The following is a 22242-nucleotide window of genomic DNA, read 5'->3' as shown; positions in this document are numbered from 1 at the left end:
AAATACTCTTCATTTAGTTTGACTCCCTCATTAAAAAAGTCACAGAACTTGGGGTCCAGAGTGATGTAAATGCCTTGCCAAGATTTTATAACAAGCCCAGCATTACCTTCATATGTCCAAGCTCTGCCTGAAGCTACTGGCCTCCCCATGTCTTTTCTCCCCACTTGTTAAATCACAAAGTGAGAACTAGTCTGACCGGATTGTGTTTCCTGACAGTATTCTTCTTGAAAAACGGAAGGCAGAAACACCTTCATTTGGGCAAAGCTAGACCATTTTTTGGCCCTTGGCTGTAAGTCTGAAGTTGGTCAACCTTCACCTCGTGACAAATTCAAGTCAAGTGAAGAGTTAAATGTGCAATTTGTCTGGATGATTTAGGGCTCCCTTCCTCTTTTCATTCAAATCAAAGTGAATAGCATGAATCGGCTAGCTAATTACACGGCCTTGGCCTGTGAGTACTCTTGCTACAAAACCGTTTATGCCCCCATGTTTATCAATCCAGTCAAAAGCGACACTTTTTACAGAGACAATAGATGTGGCAAAGACATAACTCTTGGAGGGATCAGGTACGGCCAAGGAGCATGAGTATCAGATAAGCTGACAGAACGTGTATGGACGGCTGGCTTGTAAGGCCTAAGATTGCCTGGACATGTTTGAGCCTCACAGGGCCCCAATGGCCTGTGAGTTCCCCTACTTCTACCTGATATCCACCCCTTTCCCCAAGTGGGAAAGGCTCCCCACCGGGCTAATTCCACTATAGCTGGACCAGCTGTAGGCCAACTAATAGGTTTCACTTCCGTGCCAGCCCACACGATCAATGAAACAAGCCAATCACATCCTTCCTTGGGAACCAGGGTACACCTCACCCTCTTGTTATTACTACAAAGCCTGCACCCCCACGGCCTCTCCTGGCTCACTGTGCTCCTGAATTCAACCTCTGTGTGGCCCTACATGGCACGTAGTATATATGTGACCAATTAAACTGCTATTGATCCTATGTGTCCAGTGTCGGATGTCCTGGCAATGAGGTGATGAGGAGGCGAGCAAACCAGTGGCCAGACACTAATACTACTACTAAACGTAATTTTCATAGAACTAGTGCCAAACATCACATCCTTTGGAGTTTTGCTAAGTGTCCGGCTATTTGCAAATAGAAACAAATTTTAACCAAAATTATGTCTGCCAGAACCGATCTTTATTAATTTCAAGTCCCCTGAACTTTCCCATCTGCTGGTCTTAATTTTTATCATTCTCACCTGGAGGTTTTTGGGAGGACAGCATAGCTCTCTTTCCTGAGATGGTTTAACCTTAGTCCTGCCTGAAGACAAAGGCCTAAAAAGCTTCCATTCCTGTCATTTAAATCTTCACCAACTGCATTCTCTCAGTGAAACGTGGCAGAAAGAACTTTTTTCTCATCTCCACAGATGAGAGATTATAATAAACAGCTCTCGTTTTTCCATTTGAAATTCCCCCATATTAACCTATTTTCAAATGATCAGCTCTAGAAACAAAGCTTTCGATGCCATTTCTTTTCCTATTCATGAGATTTACAATAGGAAGGTCGTGTTTGTACTAGATCCTGGCTTGAAATTAATCTTCTTTTCTCCTCAGCATTTCTATAGAATCCAGGCACTTCATTATTTAGTCATTTTCAAATATTAAATGCTTGTCATTCTCCAACAACGACCTAATCTGCCCTTAATGGGTGGAGAAAGTAAGTTGTGAAACTTGCAAATCACTGCCAGAGCGTGCATCACCCTAAAGGTGGTGGCTACTCATTGAATTGCTTTTCTCCACGTATTCGACTACAAAAAATTATAAATTCTTTCATAAGCAGCTCGTGTGGCGTCCTCCACCCCTTAGAAACTACATGCTCATTTGCATTCTGCCTTATCACAGAAACTTCCCGGAGTAAATAAATATATTCCAACTCCACAACCAACTTCAACTGGCACTGAAGCTGTGCTATTGTCACTTCCCCTCTTTTCTGGACTGTGCCTCATACAGATCAAAATATATTCTTAGTTCAGCTGAACAAGGGTGCATTTAAACCACATCTGTTGCTCATCAAACATATATTTTAGGAGCAGGGGATTCTTTTGCAGAGATAGAGTCTGTCTGAAGTCTATGGCGGCAAATAATCCTTATTCAATTTCACAACATTTTACCAACATATATCTATAATAGTACTCGCTTTTATGTGATTATGGGACCCAAGCAAAACCCTGCACCCCCACTTCAAAGGATTCTTCACTTGACTAATTCTAAAGAGTAAATTGATTTTCTCATCATTTGTTGTGTGTGACAATAGAAAGGCTGACGCAGCAACATTGCTAAAATGACAGCTCTTTTCTATTCAAGGGGAAGGAATTTGTGTTAATATTCTTAATGACTGGCATCTTTATGAGAAATGTGAAATCACGTATCCTTAGCAATAACTTGACTGGGATTACAAAGTACTTGGTGCTCAGAACGGAAGTCATCTGTCAGGAAAAATTATTGAGACTGATGCAAATTAACTGAAAAAAAAATGGCTTTCTAATTATGGTGTGTATAGTCAAGTTTGTTAAAATCAGTTTAAACTGGAAGAATTTGGAAAGGATCTTTCAAGAAGTGATCTGACATTCCGTTGGAGAAGATAACACATTTATTTGGTAAATTCCTTTCACATTTCCTAAGAATTTCTGGAAATGATTTAAGAAGCAAGGACATGTAAATTGAGAGAAACCATTAAGTAAGCGCGCCCATTACATCTTGTTTACTGGGAACAATGGTAAAAATGCCTTGCAGAAAGCCCTGAGAAGCATGCTCATTTTAATGCTCTGGATTCTAAATATCCAGTAGGGTTTCCGTGGGGGGTTGTTTAACCCTCTCAGGGCTGGCTTGGGCACAAGCCCACAGGACAAGTCTAGGAGAGATGAGCCCTTAGGCCTTCACGAGCCCTGTAGAGCCCAGTGTGGCTTCTGTAGCAGTTCCATTCTTAATAGGCGCTGTGTTGCACACCCGTTAACAAGTTTTTATGGGAATCTCTGTCTTCTCTTGGCTCGCCAGCTTCACAGCAAACCTTCACTTAGCTCTTTACCCAAAAGCCTAGTAAATGGTGAGAAGCACGGTCCCAGCGTTGGAAATTAATTAGTATGGGGAAAAAAAAGGTGTGAACTGCAGGAAAATGTGAACTGCCTCCACATAATTCATGGCTGGGTTTTACTGGTTAGCACTGACAGAGAACTTGCTTTTGAGACACGGCATTGGTTTTTGTAGACAAGCTGAGTTGGGTTCAAATCCCAGCTCTGTGGGTGTGTAATTGTTTTTAGCGTAGTTCCTTTACTTGTAACTCTAGAACGACTAGCATAAGAATAACTAGTATAGGAAAAAATGTGAAAGTGAAAAGCAGTGTCCAGCCTGTGGTGGGTACTCAGTGCCATTCAGTTTCTCCTTCCTTTTTGAAAGGCTTTTAGGGCGTTCATGTCCTAAGTACTAGTTCAGGATTATTTGTCCCAAGTGCGTAAAAAACATATTCGTCTTTTCAGTGAGCACTAACTGAGGGGTGACTCTGATGATAGTTGCCTAGGTTTCTGTGTTTAAATATAAATATTAATGATATAAAAGAAAAACAATAGGGCTGGCCGAGTGGTGTATTGTTAGGACTTGGCTTGGGACGCCAGCTCTGAGCAGCAGGGCCCTGGTGCAGATCCCACATGAGGGCCAGTGATGCTGTGCCCTCTGCAGCTAAGATGCTGAACAACAGCTCGACCTGGAGCTGGGCTGCTATGAATCGCCAGCGATGGCGTAGGCTGCAGTGGGGCTGCAGTGGGTTGCCATAAGCTACTGTGAGTGGCTGGCAGCCAGCATGAGCTTTTGTGAGCTGCTGTGAGCCGCCGTGAGCTGCTGTCCAGTGGCCAGTGACTGACTGCCTTACCCAGGAAGAGCGCAATGGTCATAATACCAACATGGGCCAGTGAAGCAACGTCCTCCACAACTAGACTGAAGAACAAAACGACAGCAACTTGTCTGTTCCCCTTCCCCAATTCTCCAGCGCTGTTCTCCTCCCCCAATTCCCCAATTTTTTTAAAAAGAAAAACAATAGGAATCTCTTTAAAAAGATGGTGATTGATAATCATTAACAATAAGCTGAATGTTAGTATTGTGAGTTCAGCCCCAGGGACAATTATTCAGGGAATTAGGTAAACTCAAGTTGGTGGGGCTGGTGTTAGAAATCTTAAGAAAGCGTTCACCAGAAAATGGTGGGTTAGAGAGACATATGAAAAATGAAGAGAGGAAACGTCATCCAAGAAAATCAGTATGTGCCGAATCCAGCTTGTCCCCTCCAGTTGTTTTGTGAGCAGGTGGAGGAATAAATTGTAAATGAAAAAACAAATAAGCCAGACAGGGGGAGCTGGGGCAATATGTAGGAGCGCAAACAGGACAGAGGAGATGAAGAGAAAGCAGGACGTGTGGGGGACAGGGCCTGGACACAGCGGACGGCAGAGGTTGCGCTGTCTGAGAGAAGAGCCCTGGACACAGCAGACGGCAGAGGTTGCGCTGTCTGAGAGACACTGCTAGAGGATGTGCTGAGACCAAGACAGGAAGAAGCCTCGTTCTGCAGAATCTGCAACTGCCCACGTCTGGGGCTGGCAGGTGCATTAGGAAGAAGAACCAGAAGCTAAGAGCCTGAGCCTGAGGCCAGGGTGACGGACAGCAAAGAAGGTGATAATGGACGATGCCTGACAGGAATTGCTTTAATGCTTTAAACTGGTGCCAAGCTGAGTAACCTGAGAATCAATGTGCGATTGACTTCTGTGAATGCAGTTTTTACCCTAAAATCCCCTTACTTTGCAGTAAGGTTGAGCTGTGCACTTAAGGTGTCTGTGCTGTGCTGGAATGACAGGGCAGGACAGAGGCTGTAGTACTAAAAAGGAGGAAGGAGGTAGTGAACACGGTCCCCTCAGCTCACCTGCACCATTCCTGTCTGAAAAATGTCTGGAAATGAGGATCACCAGGAACTTTGGAGTGGGAAGAAACCCCAAAAGGGACGGCTGGACGCATGGGTTGGAAGAGAGGTGGGAATCCTGGCACTTATCTTGACCCTGACTGGTCCCTTCCTGTGTCACTGCTCAGTTGGAACCTGTGAAAGCCAGCAGTGTTCACCTCTTTTCATCCTGAGCGGTTAGAGCAAAGGGAAAAATCACGAAGTCCCACCAGTGGTGACACTGAGCATTGTTTTTGTCATGTAGACAAGACAGTATGATCTAACAGAGCTTGTCCAGTCGGAAGCCACCTGTGTCAGATTATCCACAAAACAGTTCAATTTTCCAAGGGATGGCTTAAAAAATTTTTTTAAAAAAATTAAATGCATGAAATTTGTTTTATTTTTTTTCCTGGCTCTGAAACTGTGTGCTTAGCTGTAAAGCTGAGGTTTGGAGAACTGAACCAACTTCATTTTTGGATCTTGTGTTTAACTGTTTAGATCAGGCCGTCTTAAAAACTTTTTAAGAGAGAATTCCAAATACCATTCATTCATTTACCAAACATTTATGGAAGGCTTAATGCGTTGATGCAAATAAGATGTGGCACCTGCTTTTCATATACATGCTTTTCCATGCAAACTATGTTCCTGGAAAAAATTCTGTCAATCACAGAATTTAAAAATTACTGAATATATGGACAAGAAATTGGTTAAAATATCCACTGAGTTTAAAGGACAAAAGGGAAAATGTGGACTATGGACCATTGAAATAATGGAAGCGGTTCTGGGGTTCCAGGTCCTTCCTTGACTGGTCTCATAGGTCCATCAAATCAGTCAGATTAGTCAAGCTCTCAGACCTGTGTCCTTGTTTGTATGATGGGGACCATGAGAATTCCATGCCACAGAGATGTTGGAACTATTAAATTAAGATAATGCACGTAAAGCACTTACTTGCACATGGCAGGTAGGTACTTAATAAATCTGAGCTGTTAGGTATAATATTAGTAAATAAAACATAGGCATCTTTCACAGTAATTTTGTTCTTGTTCTTCAAGAGAATGTTATTGTTTTCTATTGCTCAATACAACATGAATCCTAGAAGTTTTAGATACGGTCATTAGGATATGAAAAGGCATTGGTTTTATATCCCACATATCAGTGAAATCATATGGTTCTCGGCTTTTTCTGTCTGACTTATTTCACTTAGCATAATAATCTCAAGATCCACCCAAAAGAACAAGACAAACAAAATGAAGAAACAAAAGCTCAGACACAGACAATAGTTTAGTGGTTACCAGAGGGTCAGGGGAGAGGAGGGTGGTAGATGAGGGTAAAGGGGTCAAATATATGGTGATGGAAGGAGAACTGACTCTGGGTGGTGAGCACACAATGTGATATATAGATGATGCATTACAGAATTGTACACCTGAAACCTATGTAACTTTACTAACAAGAAAAAAAAAAAGGCATTGGAAAGTCAGGAGGATCTGTTGGAAAGAGTGCTGGTGCTGCAATTTTAGGATTTGAATGTTTATCTACAGAATATGGGTCTGCCATTTGGTAGCTATGAACAATAATAATACAAGTGATCTTCACAGGCTGTTTTTAAATTTGTAGTGTGGGTTCAATAATAAAGCCTGCACTATCGACTTCGTTTAAAGCATGCTGAGGATCAAATAAAATAGGGTTGTAACATTGATTTGCAATAGGTAATATGACATAGAAATAAAAGTTATAGTTAGATAATAATCAAGTTTTCCCTGGGCTATGGTGCTGATTACTGATGACTGATTAGCAGAAGGTGTGACTGTGGTTTATGAATACTTTAAAGTGGAAATTACTTGTCAGTCTATACAGAAATGGATTACAGCTTTGGAGGAAATGTGGAGAATAGGAGACCTGTATTTTGAATCTTCACTTTGCCTCTAATCAGCTCTATTAGCATATGCAAATTATTTAAACACCCTGGTATATCTCCATCTTTTAAAAAAATTTTGTATTTGAAAATACCAAAAAAATACCCTGAGGTTTGGAGAGTTGAGCTAAATATAGAAAAGTTGCAAGAATAATAGAAAAAAAAATACTACTTGTATACCATTTACTCAGATTCATTATGGCCTTATATCCCTAAATATTTTTCAGTGTCTATGACCTAAGAATGTTGCTTTTTCTTATCCTTTAAAAGGTGCACAAATATTTAGTTGGGTGACATGCTCCACAGGATTATCAAGGCCAAGTGAAATGTGTGAAAACACATTTGGTAGGTATAGATTGTTATATAAAATTAAAGGACGTGTATTTCATAAACTAGGATAAGTCAAATTACATAAAACTTCAGAGGACTTACAGGTTATAGTAGAGTACAAACTAAGAAAACGCATTGTCTGTGCATAGCAACATTAGAGCTACTTAAGGGTCCCTGTGATGAGTGAGAAAAACAAGAAAGATGCTCTCATACTACACGTCATTCTTTGTGACTTATATTCTTCCTGCAAAACTTGCATCATTTTTTGTGCTGCTTTTTACTTTGTTTGCCGTTTTATGTGGTATTTTGGGAGGAGGTTTTGAGCATGTTTGAGAAAAGGTCATAGAAACTCAAGGGCCACTGCTGCTCAATGGTCGAACAAGAGAGCTGTGAGGAATTCAGTTCAGAGCTCTGCTTTATTTCTTCTGGGCCTCCCTTTGCATAGTGAAAATTCCCTGCTGTATTTTCATCATAGACAACAACCGAGATACATATAGGAAACAGGAAAGCATGTTTTACAAAGTGTTCAGTACATAGGCTTAATTGAAAATAGTATGAACCAAGTGTTCGCATGGACCAAAGAAGTAACCTTTCATAGAATCCCTTTGCAGCGTTCACTGTAATAAAGTTTAGCTATATGACAAACAGATAATAATTCTGCCACATTATCTTCACTTTCTCAACAGAATCCTCCCCCTTCATCGGAAGATGTAATACTGGTAAGCCTGATTTCTTTCTAATTCTAACCAGATTTGCAATCACATCCTCCAGTGGATTGAAATACAACCAATAACTTAAAAATTTGAGTGAAAATCCTGTTTTCCCTGTGACATATTTATTTCATTGCTCTGACAATCATAATGGCTTCATTTCAATACAACAACAAAAAAGGAAATCTAGAACATGTTTTAAAAACAAAACTATTTTTCAAAACGTCAACACCACACTTAAGTGGGGGCTGGTTAGCTCAGGTGGTTAGAGCGCAGGCTCATAACACCAAGGTTGCCGGTTCGATCCCCACATGGGCCAACAACTAGATTGAAGAAAACTACTTGACTTGGAGCTAATGGGTCCTGGAAAAACACACTGTTCCTCAATTAAAAAAAAAAAAAGAAAAGAAAAATCACACTTAAGTAGTAAATTTATCTTTTATTTTGAATTATTGAATTATTATTCTTTATAGTGCAAAATGAAAACTGTATGTTAATGGCTAGTAAATACATTTATAATCTGGTATGATTTATTTTCCTTCCTTTACAAATAAATCAGTTTTAAACATCCATTGTATAGCTATATAATAGCATATACACTCCTGTAATTTATTAAGCTGTAAAGAAGATTGATCTTATCCTTCTCTTGGGAAAATTCCAGTACTTGAGGTATTTCAAATATTTCTCAAGGAGGTGATATTACTAAGGAAGAGCTGAGGTGTTCTAACGTAAGAGGTTCCCCAAATATTGAGAAAATGTGATATATTTTGAATCACCTGACGCATGGAGCAGTGAAGGGAATTAGAAGACGTGAGTTCTAACGTTGCTTACCCCCTTCTCTAGCTCTTTAGACTTTAGCTTGTCCCCTTAGATTCAGTTTTCCGGTGTGCAGAAATGCCGTAGGAGTAGTGATGAATATTATCATCATATTTCTGGGTAGTGTTCTTTTGGCATGGTTTAAAAAACAAAATGCCTTCACAAAGAAGGTTCTCTAAATAAAGCTACATACTTTCACATCATCCAGGGAAACAGCATTTGGGTATTTCTGTTAAAATGGATTTTCTGCAAGGAATCCATATGAACAATAAATGCTTTTTCAGGCATTTGTTCCAGTCCCAAGAATTCTCTATAGCACCTGATTATTCATCCTAGCACTCAGCAAGCCAAGTCCATGGTCACAAGGACAGCTGGGTTCATACCTTCATGTTCTTGTTAGGTCTTCAAGTACAATTGACACATGAACTCCCTTCAGTCCTGCTAGAGTTTCAACTGACTTGTACTTTTTTTTTTTTTTAATAAAGTCTAACATGTAGAACTCTCTCTGGTAAGAATGAATTTTGTGATTTTAGGCAGGTCTTTAAACATCTCCAGGCCTCAGTGTCCTCAGATGTAAAATGAAGGATTTTACTCAGATGATTTCTAAGGCACACCTCTAACATTCTGTGTTTCTATTGTGTCTTATATGCCTTTTCTGGAAAATCATTCCTAACTCTAAATTACTTAAGAAAACTATACAAAGTAGGATCCAGTAGATTTGTAATAATTTCCTCTTTCTTCTAAATCATTTAAAGCCTCTCACTCACTGGCTAATTGTCCTACAAATGAGAATGCAACTCCTAGTCAAAGAATTTTTATAATCAAATCTCACCATTAAAAAAACCAAAAAACAAAAACCCAATATAATTTAGTATGGAGTTTACAAGGCATTTTAATTTTTGCTGTAGATAGTGAATATATTCCTTCAGGTGGGATAGGTCTGTGTATTTGGCATTATCTCTGAAATTCTGGTCTAGCCATAACTTTTACAGGTCTTTAAAAGCAGAATCATCACAATCTCCTCTGTTCAACTCTCAAGAGAAATCAGTTGATAACAAAATCCTGAGTGGCTGGTATGTGAGTGACACACAGCTATACTATTTCACAACTGATCAAGAAAGATGGGAATTCTACTTAGTTTATTGTCTTTTTGAATCTGATGGAATCCAGCTGGCTCAAATTCAGCCCTGGACAGTGATGTGGACAGAAGATGGGAAAAAATTTAAGCCAGAGAACTGGTGCATGAGATAGCGTCTTCCACATCGTCAAAAGAATTGCCTGGGGTAGCCGTGGATTTGCTGCTATAGTTTCCTAAAATTTCTCAATGACTGAAATGCAATTTTCTATCACAGTTGCCCTTAAAGATCTATGAAGATAAAAATGTTAACATGGGGTGACCAGTAAGCTCAGTTGGTTGGAGCGTGGTGATGATAACACCAAGGTTGCCGGTTCGATCCCCGCATGGGCCACTGTGGGCTGTGCCCTCCCGAGAAGAGTCAGCTATGCCATTATAACATGAGAGCAATGTGTCACCAATGACCATGGCTGTTCCCCAATAAAATGAAATTTAAAAATGTATATACATTTAAAATAAATAAATAAATACATACATAAAATGTTAACAGATGAAGCTTTTTAAAAAATCTATGAAGAATAGCAATAAATGCGAAATTATGCCTAATTAAGAGCTAAAATTATATGACAAGATTTTACGTGCTAAGAGAACACCTATGAGAAGGAAATTATTGGCTGGTTGGAATAGTCAGGAAAAGGAAGTTCCATGGAGGTAATGATGGTAATTTGTTTTTTAAAGGTCAGTGAGATTTGGACACTCAGAACCATGATGGGAGGACAGCCCAGCCAAGAAAACAGTATGAGCAAAGCTTAGCAGAAGTTGAGTGACGCCAATTTGGGAAATGCTGGACCAGCTTAGGAAAGGGCAGAAAGGGGTGACGGTGGAAAAGATTATGCAGGTTCTTAAATACTGGTGTTTTAATTAGACTGGATGCTGCAGGACATTGGGAGGTGGCCGTTTTAGAGTAATGGCATGACAGGATGCAACAGTGTTAAGGGAGATAAGATGAACAGTGGTATGTACGAAAGAGATAAAGTATAAAGCTCAATTTAGAAGCATGAGGTGATGCAGGCCTGGATTAAAGTCTTTCTCCCCACCATGCTTTTTAGTTTCAAGGGACAATGTTTTACTTATTTAGGCTTGTCTCAAGGGAAGAGCAGAGTTTGCAAGTAGAGGAGAATAATGTAATCTGGATGGAGGGAACGGCAAAATAAAGACAAAGGTTGTGGGTGGCATGCTCCCGAAAGATGAACTAATTTGCCAGTATCACACTACTAATGGTAACCAAGTTCTCAAAACCAGGTTTTCAGTGTTTTTCCACTGTACCATCCTGCCGCTTTTTCCTAACTTTAACGTGACTCTCATTATTCAGCAAATTTTATCTCATTGTTAGTAACATTTGAATTTATTATTTATTTACCCAGCATGAAATACGATTTACCTGAAGTCAATGAGGCAGTCCAGTGGCTATCCTAAGCTTCCCAAGGGCAGTGGCAGAAGTGATTGTAACAACACCTCCAATTCCGCTTCTGAGACAGTCAGACTAGTGGTTGATCAGAATGGTAGATCAATGGACAGCTGTTTTGGGAAGAAAATGGCTAATGAGAATAACAGTCACTACACATGAAGCATATAGCTTATTTTCTTTCATGTTTCTCTTTTTTTGTTCCTATGTTTGTGTCAAAAACGTGTCTCCAACAGAACATATATATATATATATTTTTTATTGGGGAACAGAGCGTTTTTCCAGGACCCATCAGCTCCAAGTCAAGTAGTTGTTTCAGTCTAGTTGTGGAGGGTGCAGCTCACTGGCCCATGTGGGGATTGAACCCGCAACCTTGGTGTTATGAGCACTGCACTCTAACCACTTGAGCTAACCGGCCGTCCCTGACAGAACATAGTTTGACTACACTGATATTCTTTTTTTCCCTCTTCTTCTCCCTCCACTTATATTTTTCTTTCTTTCTTTCTCTCTTTATCTTTCTTTCTTCCTTCTTCCCTTCCTTCTTCCCTTCTTTCCTTCCTTTCTTCCTTCTTTCCTTCCTTCCTTCCTTTCTTTTTGTTTAACAAGGATAACACTTCTCCAATTCAAGAAGTACCTCTGAGATGGGTCTAGAAGCTTAGCATGTGGGAGTAGAATCCTGAATTGAAATCTGAATTTAGATAACCTGAAATTACGAAGTTTAGGGACATCAACTCATGTCCCACACCCTAATCTCCACGTGGGCACATCAGCCCGTTGACCTAAGTGGGCACCAGATGAAGAGATCTGCTCTAGTATTAAGCTGGGCAGCTAAGCCCAACTTTTGTGCTCGCTGCAAATGACGTTCAGTGATTTAACTATGGTGTGCTTGTGTAGTATATTGTTTCCCCTTGGTTCCCTAAACTTGCTATCTCAAGGATGATCAATTCAGTCCTTAGCCATTAATAGCTTCCAAATATAAACTGGCTCATGCCAATTCTACCCTCACGTGTGGCAACCCTGAATGAGAAATAGATTACAGGTACTGATGCGTAGGCTGGCATGTCTCCCATTGAACACGGTTCAGAAAACTCAGTAAAATAAATCAGGCCAAAGTCTTCATTAAAAACTTGAATGGAACCCAAGTCTCTTTTGAGGAACCCACAAATTTCTAGAAATAGGACTACAGTTTAATTCCACATCTTGCTGACTCAAGCAGTGTATTCTTTCAATCGTGCTGCCTTTCAACATCTAGTGCAAGAGTTTGAAATGGCAAATACTCGTACCATCTTGGACTTGGAATAAAATTATACCTAATCCTGAAAGCTAGTCACTGATTCAGTATAAGGATGTGGCTGAGGAATGGCTGTCCTATTTTGAAGAGGATCTTCACACGAAGGGTGGCTAAAACAAATAAAATAAGGCAAACCAGGAAGGGATAGAAAAAAAAGCAGGGTGGGGAAAACCTTTCATACACCTTAAAATTAAGAATCGTTGGGGGCTGGCTGAGTGGTTCAGTTGGTTAAGAGCGTGAGCTCTGAGCAACAGGGCTGCCAGTTCGATTCCCACATGGGCCAGCGAGCTGCACCTGAGCTGAGCTGCCGCTGAGCTGCCAACAGGTGGCAGGATGGCTCAGCTGGTGAATGCCCTGTGCTCCTAACAAGGTTGCTGGTTTGACTCCCACCTGGGATGGTGGGCTACACTCATCTGAAACTAAGATTGAACACGGCAGCTTGAGCTGAGCTGCCCTGAGCTGCCAACAGGGGCTGGATGGCTCAGTGGTTAGAACGTGCGCTCTTAGCAACAAGGTTGCCAGAGCTGCCAATGGGTGTCCGGTTGGCGACTGGACTTGAAAGCTGAGCTAGCTGCGCTCTCCACAACTAAGACTGAAGGACAACAACTTGGCTGTTCCCCTTTCCCAATTCCCCAATAAAAATCCTTAAAAAAAAAAAGAATCTTTTGTCTTCGTAGTGAGTGAAAAGGGGAATGTCTGTATCACTTGTAAACTGTCATTCATACATTGCAAATGGATGTCACCCATCTCTTCCAAAATGGAGGCTCAATGTTTATGAACAGAAGCAAGTTAAATATTTCGTCTCTTCTTCCCTCTAGACTCTCTTTAAATTATATGTCCCTCTCCACCACCACCATTTTCTTAGTTGAAAGAAAGAGAATTATATGTGTTTTGCAGAAGTAGTCTGTTGTTATGACTTGAAAATTCATTACTTCCCCAAAGTTTGAAAACACCAGGATTGTTATTTGGCCAACCGTTTTTTGTAATCTGAGAAAACATTTTTTTTATCTAAGGAGGATGATGTCATAAAAAAAAATCACAGTTTGTATTCTATCTTATCTCTATCGATGATCAGAAAATTAGATTTTTATCTGTTTAAATTATAATGTCAAACATTCACATACACATATATTTACCATGTTTGCATTATAAACTTATCCCAAGCATAGCTATTAATTTACAGATGACAGATGAACATTTGTTCCATAATGACTATTGTCACTTTGGAAAATTATGGTGTTGCAAAATGAAATTCCACTCCCAGCGTTCCTTAGGTGGGGTCACCATTCTTCTGTTTCCTGGGCTGGATACTTTGGTGTCATCTTTGTCAATTCTTCCTTTTGTCTTTTATTTGACAAATCACCAAGCTGTTGGTATTGTTATTTCTTCATAATGTTTCTTACATTCATCCTTTCCTCATTCTCAATGTCATCAATGGGACAAGGTAACGTTTTTTTTTTTCCCTAACTGATTTGGATTTTTGGTACCCTCCCAATTGTCCTCTCCTTTCCTCTCTTTTCTCTCTCTCTCCTCATTCCTGAAAATCCTACTGTTTAAACTTACGAAGGCACCTGTTTAAAGTCCAGCCTCTCTACTTGATGTGCCAGGCCACTCTAGAGTCTGGCCTAATTTTACTATGCCATGACATGCTTAGAATAGAAAAGCGCAGAGTAGAGGCCTCCAAGGACCACACTCTCTCTCCTCTTCCTCCTGTTTCTTCTTCCATCTCTTCTTGTCCTCTATCACTCCTCTTTTCTCCCTCCTTTCCTTTCCTCCTTTCTCCTCTTTACTTAGTGCCTTCCTTCATTGTGTTCCCAAATTGCATCTATGCCAACCTTCTGATTCAAAATTACTGTGCCTTTATTTGAAAATGCCATACTCAGTTTAATAGCAAGCCCTAGCTCAAGTGATTCTTTTTGCCTGGAAAAAAAAATGTAGCTATTTGAGCACTTATTACATGTTATGCTTTGTGTTAAGCATCTTACTTTGATTATCTCATTTAACCTTTATAACAGCGCTTTGTGATAACCACATCTCTATTTTTACAGAGAGGAAACGGAGTGAAACAGAGGGTAAATAAGTCATCCCCATGCACTTTGTAAAAAGATGGAGATGAATTACTGCACGAATTCACCTGCTTATGGATGTTGGGCAAAGTCTTGCCCAGCTCGGATACGGCTCCTCCAATAGGGGGCTCTGTTGAGATCCCTTTTATTTAATTAGTACTAGTAATTGATTCTTAACCACAAAATTCTTTTCATTATTACTAAGAATTTTTTTGTATTTTTGTCTTCCCCTCACAGCTAAATTAGATATTTCTTCAGAGCAAAAAAGGCGTCCTATATTATTTTGTATTCCTCTCTGCGCTAGGACAGAAATACACACAGGAAGTTATCGAATCCATGTGGAATAAATGAATTAATACATTGGTGGAGCTTTCTTAAGCCTGTTCCTTTCGGCTCTGATTCCATTTAGAAGGCACATTGTAGTTATTCCTTAGGGCATCAATTCAACTGCTGAAAACTAATTTAAGCTGTTTGATATTGAGTATATCTCTTAAGTCTCTTTTACTAAATATAGATGTCATATGAAAAAGAATGAGACAACACATGTGAAGCTTCTAGGTGTCGCAAGTAAAAAAAATTATGTACCCTATGCTTTTATTCATCTGCTATATGCACAACAGCTTCCTTTCTTTTAACAGCATAAAGCTCTCGAGAGGAAAAAAAGGAGCACATGATTTGTAGGGGCCTCTCTTTTCTGGGATGCATTTCTTATACATGAAAGTTAAAAGCTGAAGTTTCAAGAATTTCTGGATGCACTGCCAAGCACATCTGTTTACGAGGACATTCTATTCAGGGGAAGATTGATTATTGGCAGGTGAGGGTTAAGGGGGAGGCTTTAAACTGGCAGGAAGTCTATTCAGAGGACATGTTATATTATAGAAAGGTGATTTTGGTGTTAGGCCAGCCCTATTAGTGATATGAGTTTGAGGATAATACCCACAGGTGCACACTTCTAACTTAACTTATCAATAAATGCATACTTGGTGTGCAATTAATCATTTCTCACCAGGACTCTGGGATAGCGAATATCTTATGAGTCTAACCTTCCGTTTTATTTTAAATTAATGTAGCAGGTGTTGCCTCTGCGTTATGATGCCATACCACAAAATTGGACAATAAACAAAACTCTCTGTAATTCAGATTTCCATTGTGTTTATTGGGAATGTTCTGTTATTGCTCAGAAAGATGGGATGACACTTAGATTGGTATATTTGGGGCCTTTTTCATCCAGAGAATGGATTCAGGGGGATTTTCCTGCGTTCTTGAGACAAACCTGTTTCAGGCTTTTTATGCATTCTATGAAGTGGACAAGTTGTACATATTACTAGCCCTATTTGCAGATGGGAAAAGCCATAGCACAAAGTAAAAAACAAACAAACAAAAAACTAGTTCAAGTCCAGGGTTTCTGTCAATTGTAGCAACATAACTAGTATCAGGCAACAGCAATTTGGTCGTTGAACTAAAGATTTGGGCCATAGCAACAAAAGAATAGGGATTAAAACTGAGGAGAACACAACAAAGGCAAACATATATGAAGGCAGATGAAAATCTACATCAGCATCAGTTGCTTAGGAACGGAAAATTCAATAATTATAGTTTTATAATGTTCTCGATGTGTGATAAAACAAGTCTCCTCGTTACTATGGTATTCTTCTTACAGAAGTGTCCAGCCTTGCTCATAAGCTGATTGCCCAGATGAACTTCAGCATCTTTATTTTACGTTCAACCAGAACTATGTGGGCTCTTTCGAGTTCTCCAACTCTACCCCCACCGCCAGCCACCTAACCTTGATTATATTGATTGGTATTACATGAAATGTGTAGATTAATTGGGGAGACTCTACCTTTTCCAAAGAAGGTTTGTTTGCCCAGAAACACGGTGTGTCTGTTCATGTGTTCACCATAGCAGTGTCATGCCAACCTCACCCACTACCATTCAACAGTGGAGTGTCCAAGTCCCTTCAATTCACATTTTAGGAAATGGAGAAATAGTTTCCTACATAGTTGTAGCTGTGGAGTTAAAAAAAAAAGAAAAAGACTACTAGAAACGGATTTACCTTTGAAGGTAAAGTGGAGAGTTACAGGTTTTTGTTTTTTTTAATTAACATTATTGTGTAGTAAGTAGCCCATGGCCCACAAATTTTGAGGGCGAAGAGAGCTAGTTTAGCTGCTCCAGCTGAAGATGAGTTCAAGCAACGTCACTGCTAATGCTTCTTTTTGAAAGGTTTGTATTCATTGGCTGGGGCGGCGGGGTGGCCTTCATAAATACTGCCTTGTCCTTTATCCCAGGGGACTTCCTGTTCCTCCCCTCTCCCTGGCCCAGGGCAGGTGCAGACCAGATGATAGGGAAAGACTCTCCTTTGATCTAACCCAAGATTGGTACAAACTGAAATTGAATGACCAGCATTAAAAGGACGCATTTGCTAGGTGGCAGTCAGGGCCTTGTTCAGGAATGTCCCAGTCAGCCGTCCTTCTGAGGGGAAAAGACCCAGACAGAAGGCTCCATGTTGGATATGCGGGTAGAGTTTAGGAACAGGCCAGAGTTTGAGCGGATTGCTTTCAGCTTTTTGTGAAATTGGTTTGTGAAGGACGGCAAAGGCCCAAGCCCCTTGTTTTGTCTAAATGGGATCTTGCTTTCCCAATTACTTCTGGAAGCTTGACCTGACTCTCCACAATGTTTTGTCAAGTTATTATTTCTTTCTAAACAGTGGGCCAGGAGGAAGGAAGAGGGACCCACGACCCTGTGGTGAGTTCAGCTCCCCGCTGGGGTCCACTGCTCAGCCTTTTGTTTCTCCAGCTCTTTATTATTCTTCAATGCAGGACCCAGAGCTGCCCCTCCCTGCGAAGTGTATTCAACTGTCACCATTGTCCCTACAGACCCATTAACTCAGTTGTTCCAAATCCCCAAATGCCCAAAACAGCGACCTCCCTCTCTCTCTCTCTCTCTCTCTCTCTTTCTCTCCCTTTTTCATTCTCACTTTCTTGATCTTTCTCTTTCCCATCCCCTGCCTTTGATGGCAGAAGAAAGGCTAAAGACACACCATAAATAGCTGGAATTAATGCCTGACATAACTGAGGTGAATGCCTTCGTGCAGCCTAGATCTCCACGCTCCTACCAACCCTCTTTCTCTCCCATGTATTGCACGTGCACCTAGGTAGGTGCTTTATGTGCTTCCGTCACAACATCCCCAAGGTAAGTATTCCCATCTCCATTTTACGGAGGAGGGAGCTGAGCAGTTAGGTCATCTGTCCACAGCCACACAGCCAGTGGAAGGTGGCTCCTGGATTAGAACGCCAGTCTGCCTGAACACAAAGACTGTACGTTCCTGCTTCCAAAAATCACACTGAAATTTTATAGCACAGAGGGGCAGATAATAGATGTAAGTTCTACCATAGTTATAGAAAACTGAAATAGATAGGGATCTTTCATATCATAGACCAGTTTAATTTAGGGCAATAATTTCACATTCTGTGTAAGTGGCATTTTTTCTAAGCTGCCCCAAAATACAACCAGTCAAGTTTCATCATTGTTTTTCTTTTGTCTCGTAGGTGGAGAGAGCTATTAGAGTGCAAATGGCTCTACAGAGGGGCAACCAGAGAGGAATGTGCCTTGGATGTTTGAATGTCCCTGTGAGCTTGTCAACACACATTTATGAGTGACTTCTATTGGGTACAAAAGTGGACCAAGTCAGTCCCTGTCTTAGGAGACTTGACCCTACTTGAAGAGCTGAGGGATAAAAAGGCAAAAGGAGAACGCAGAATAAAAACATGACGGCTGTGTTAAGTACAACCCATAGATAACTAAAGGTCAGCTTCAAGGTCAGGAGCACATCACTGGGAGGTGTGGTAGTCAGGGAAGGCTTCTTGGAGGAGGTGGCACTTAAGCTGAAACTTTCAAGGATGAGTATCTAGAGGCGAGGAGGGTGCTCTACACACAGACTTATAAACATAGAACTAGAAGGAGCCACGCACATGATGACACACTCTCATTTTGCAGACAGCCACGTAGAAAACTAGAGTGGTTAGGGTTTAGGGAAGAGAACAGAAAGGGAGAACGCTGAGCTGGCCACTTCCGCTGCTGGGAATGGGAGGCTGCTGCTGCGAGAGGAATTTGGTGGGAGATAATGGTCAGAGGGCTGGGGCCAAATAACCTCAGCCCCTCAGACTGAGAAATTCAAACTTCATCCTGAAGTTTGGGACTTCTCTCAGCTGGGAATGCTTTGATGCAAGAAGTGCTTGTGGAGGCTCGGTCTGCCATGGTGGACAGAAGAAGTAAATGGAGGCAGTGGACCAGTGAGAGGTTATCGTAATGAGACATGTGTGATCTGGAGTGGTAGCTGTGGGCCAGATGGGAGAGACATTTGAAAGAAGGGGCTCACTGCATTTGATGACAGGTTAGCTAGGGGGTGAGGGGAATATTAGAGAGAAAAAAAAAGCTAACAGGCTAATTCCCCTCCTTCCCAACATATGAGATAGAACTGAAAATATTTTAAATAGGAAACATATTTCAGAACAAACTTTTTCCAGAAAGTATCTTCTTTCAAACACCATCCCCACCCCCCATGGATCTAACCTAAAGGAAAGGTAAATTTACCGTGTGACCACGGACTTCATTTTATATATGAGCCTCTTTTCCCTCCAAGTCAATAACGATGATAAAAATAATAATCTAGTTAGAGCCAGTGCCTTAGAAATGTTAATCCCCTTCAATGTGCTCCATGCTTTCCACACAGAAATATTGCACAGGGCAAAAAAGAACCAGATGTCCTGACCTGACCCATTGGTGGGCCTCATCCACATGGTAATGGTCGGGGAAAGCTCAATGCTCAGTATCAGAAATCCTGCTTTGTGGATCTTTAAAAAAAATAAACCATGTTAAATAAAACACACAAAAGAACCAAGCTCCTATCCATTCCCGTCTGGATACACAGGCATAATTAAGAAAAAAAAATGCAAGGTCACCCTTGCCACTTGTCTCTACTATTACAATGGAATTGACCATAACAATCTCCCCAAGGTCACATAAATTTCCTTAGAAGAAACGCGAGTCGAGCCCTTTTATTTCTTTGGTGCAGGTCCCCACTCCATCCAGAACGTGGTCAGTGACTACCTGGATTAACATATTTTAGCTTTCCACTCCAGCATACAAAGGGGTGTTGTAACTTAATGAACCTAGCTTTCGGATTCCCATTCACCTCAAGGATACGTCCTCGCCCTGTCTGCCTAAACGGCAGGACTCAGCAACAGTGCACCCCAGCTCTTTTTCACGTCCCTGGGAGATTCTCCGTGCTGAAACACTTTTTACAGCTGTTCGAATACTGATGGGAAATTCATGTGTGTTACCGGCACAAGCGCTGTCAGGGAGAAACCAAATGTCAAATGGAGGTATGTAGAAATCGCCATAAATATGTCTCTGAATGTTTACCATCTGGAACGGTAGACTCGGATTTTGACCAGAGACGGGGATTGCCCTGTGGGTACTGTCTTTCAAGCAGACCCTTCTCCTCCGTCACTTCCTACTGGGGGGACATCACACACAACTTCGCCTGCTCAGGGTGTGAATTGATTCTTTCTCAACACTTCTTTCTTGTTTCCATCTCGCCTAGTCCTGAGTTCAGTTAACTTCTGGGGATGTGGTGGGATTCTCCCATATTGTCAGCGTCCTGGGCAGGCAGCCTGGTGGTCAGTCTGCCATAATAGTGACTTATGCTCATGGGGCTCCTGTGGCTCCACAGTGACTGGCTTTTGTGAGATGCCATCACGCTGCCTCTCACAAGGAGAAGCCCATCTGTGATCAGGGGCTTTACTTTCCCCTGACATATTTCTGCGATAGTGAAAAACGGCATCAGTGGTCAGCACCGTCCCTGCTGGGTGTATAGTCCTAATCCTCACACATCACGAGCTAGGAGTCTGCCGTCCTGCCTTTATTTTTTTCAAACCCCTGTACCACTGTAAATCCAAAATGGAATGACAGGAATTCCAAAAGACTTCAGCTTATGAACTGGTTATGTAATAGTGGGAATCATACACTACTCAGTCATCATAACTGCCTGGTTATTTATGAGAATATTGTCTCATTGAAGACGATTTTTGAGACCATAACCAGAGAACATTCTGAATAACAACTAAACACTATACTAAAATGTGGTTTTCATCATAACTTTTTAAGAAAAGGATGCAAGCTATCAACTGGTTGCAAAGATATATACAGAACGTAACTCGAAACATACTTTTACAGGAATCTTTAAGCAGATAAATATAAAAAAAATCCCAAAGCACTAGCCTGTTATACAACCTATTAAACAGCTCCTATTTCAGAATAGCTTATATACAGTATTATTCATAGAATTTCTCACCTGCAAAGGGTGAGAATGGAATTGGGTTTCTCTAGCAAATGTACAAGTCCAGTGGGAGCAAGAATTCTTGAGCACCACAGGTGTACTATGAACTTGGACCTGGGAGGGCAAGACTGTTAGGGTGCAAAAGAAGTCACTTACTCACTCACCTAGCTTGATCAACAATTTGAAAACTGAAAATTTGATATTTTGATCCCCGTAAAAACAGAACGTTAATTTGAAAGGCCTTTTTTTTTACACCCCCAATTAAACATAGTATGTAAACCCCCTTGTTAGATTCAGTTCAATTTCATTTGGGTGGGTGCTTTGGGCAGAGTGGTTCCGTGAATGGCTACTCACATACAGGATGGACAACTCACTGTACGTGGCACAGGCAGAGGATGACCATTAATTTCCAGTGACTAATTTATAATTAAGACCTTTTAAAAAGATGTTTGTTTCTAACTGAGCCAGAAAATCTATTTACATTTAATTAACACTTCAGATAGCCTGTTTAGGACCCATAAATGCAGTGACTCTAATGATCCATTACAGGGTTGCTGCTTTCAGTTTTCAATGACTTGTAAAACTTTCCCAAACAGATCTGCAAATGAATTACCGCCAAGAGCTCCCCAGCAGCTACAGAAGGAGCGACGTTCAAGAGTATTTTCCCACTTCCTCCTCTTCTGCTTTGCTTCCAGCTCTAAGCATTTTGTGTTAAAGCTATTCTATCTGCTGCTCAGAGGGCAGCTGCTGCTCTGAAGGAGTTTTCAAACTTAAGAGTCCATCTCCCAAAAAACTTTAAAGGACGTAGGTCCATCATACATCAGACATAACCAACACTGCAAAAATCAGTTATAGCATTTCCATCTCTGCCAGCGACTCAGGAATAGACCCTGACTCGAATCTTTATAAAGGGAGCAGCAGTCCCATGCAACAGTTTGGAAGTGAATTTCAATTTTGAAAGCTAAAGGCTTGCTTGGTGTAATCCATCCTTTATGAACGATCTATAGCTCCCACTTGGAGGATGTAGTGAGGATATTTAAAGGTACAAGGACCGCTCCTTTCTTAGCTACACCTTCAAGAGCAAGGCATGAGGAGCGTTCATTCTAAACGGCAGCCAAGCACCAGGCTGCGTTCACTGTTATCTGTCAGCCGTACAATAGCAGCATTGAGAGGATAGTAACAACTGGCTTTGACAAGTGTGCTGTGCTAGCATTCCATTCAAAACTATGTCGAGAGAGAGAGAGAGAGAGAGAGAGAGAGAGAGAGAGAGA

General features: G+C 40.9%; 1 protein-coding gene across 1 annotated transcript in view; it reads right to left on the bottom strand.

Moving 5' to 3' along the window:
- Positions 1–22242, bottom strand: part of SULF1 (sulfatase 1) — a 159095-nt gene that overhangs the window by 136149 nt on the left and 704 nt on the right. Inside the window, exon 2 of the mRNA XM_019627013.1 lies at positions 11251–11387. The gene's annotated coding sequence lies outside the window, so the exon portion shown is untranslated. The remainder of the gene's footprint in view (positions 1–11250; positions 11388–22242) is intronic.

The sequence above is a fragment of the Hipposideros armiger genome, unplaced genomic scaffold, assembly GCF_001890085.2.
Source record: "Hipposideros armiger isolate ML-2016 unplaced genomic scaffold, ASM189008v1 scaffold_698, whole genome shotgun sequence".
NCBI classification, from domain to species: domain Eukaryota; kingdom Metazoa; phylum Chordata; class Mammalia; order Chiroptera; family Hipposideridae; genus Hipposideros; species Hipposideros armiger.
This window is presented reverse-complemented; position numbering and strand designations above follow the sequence as displayed.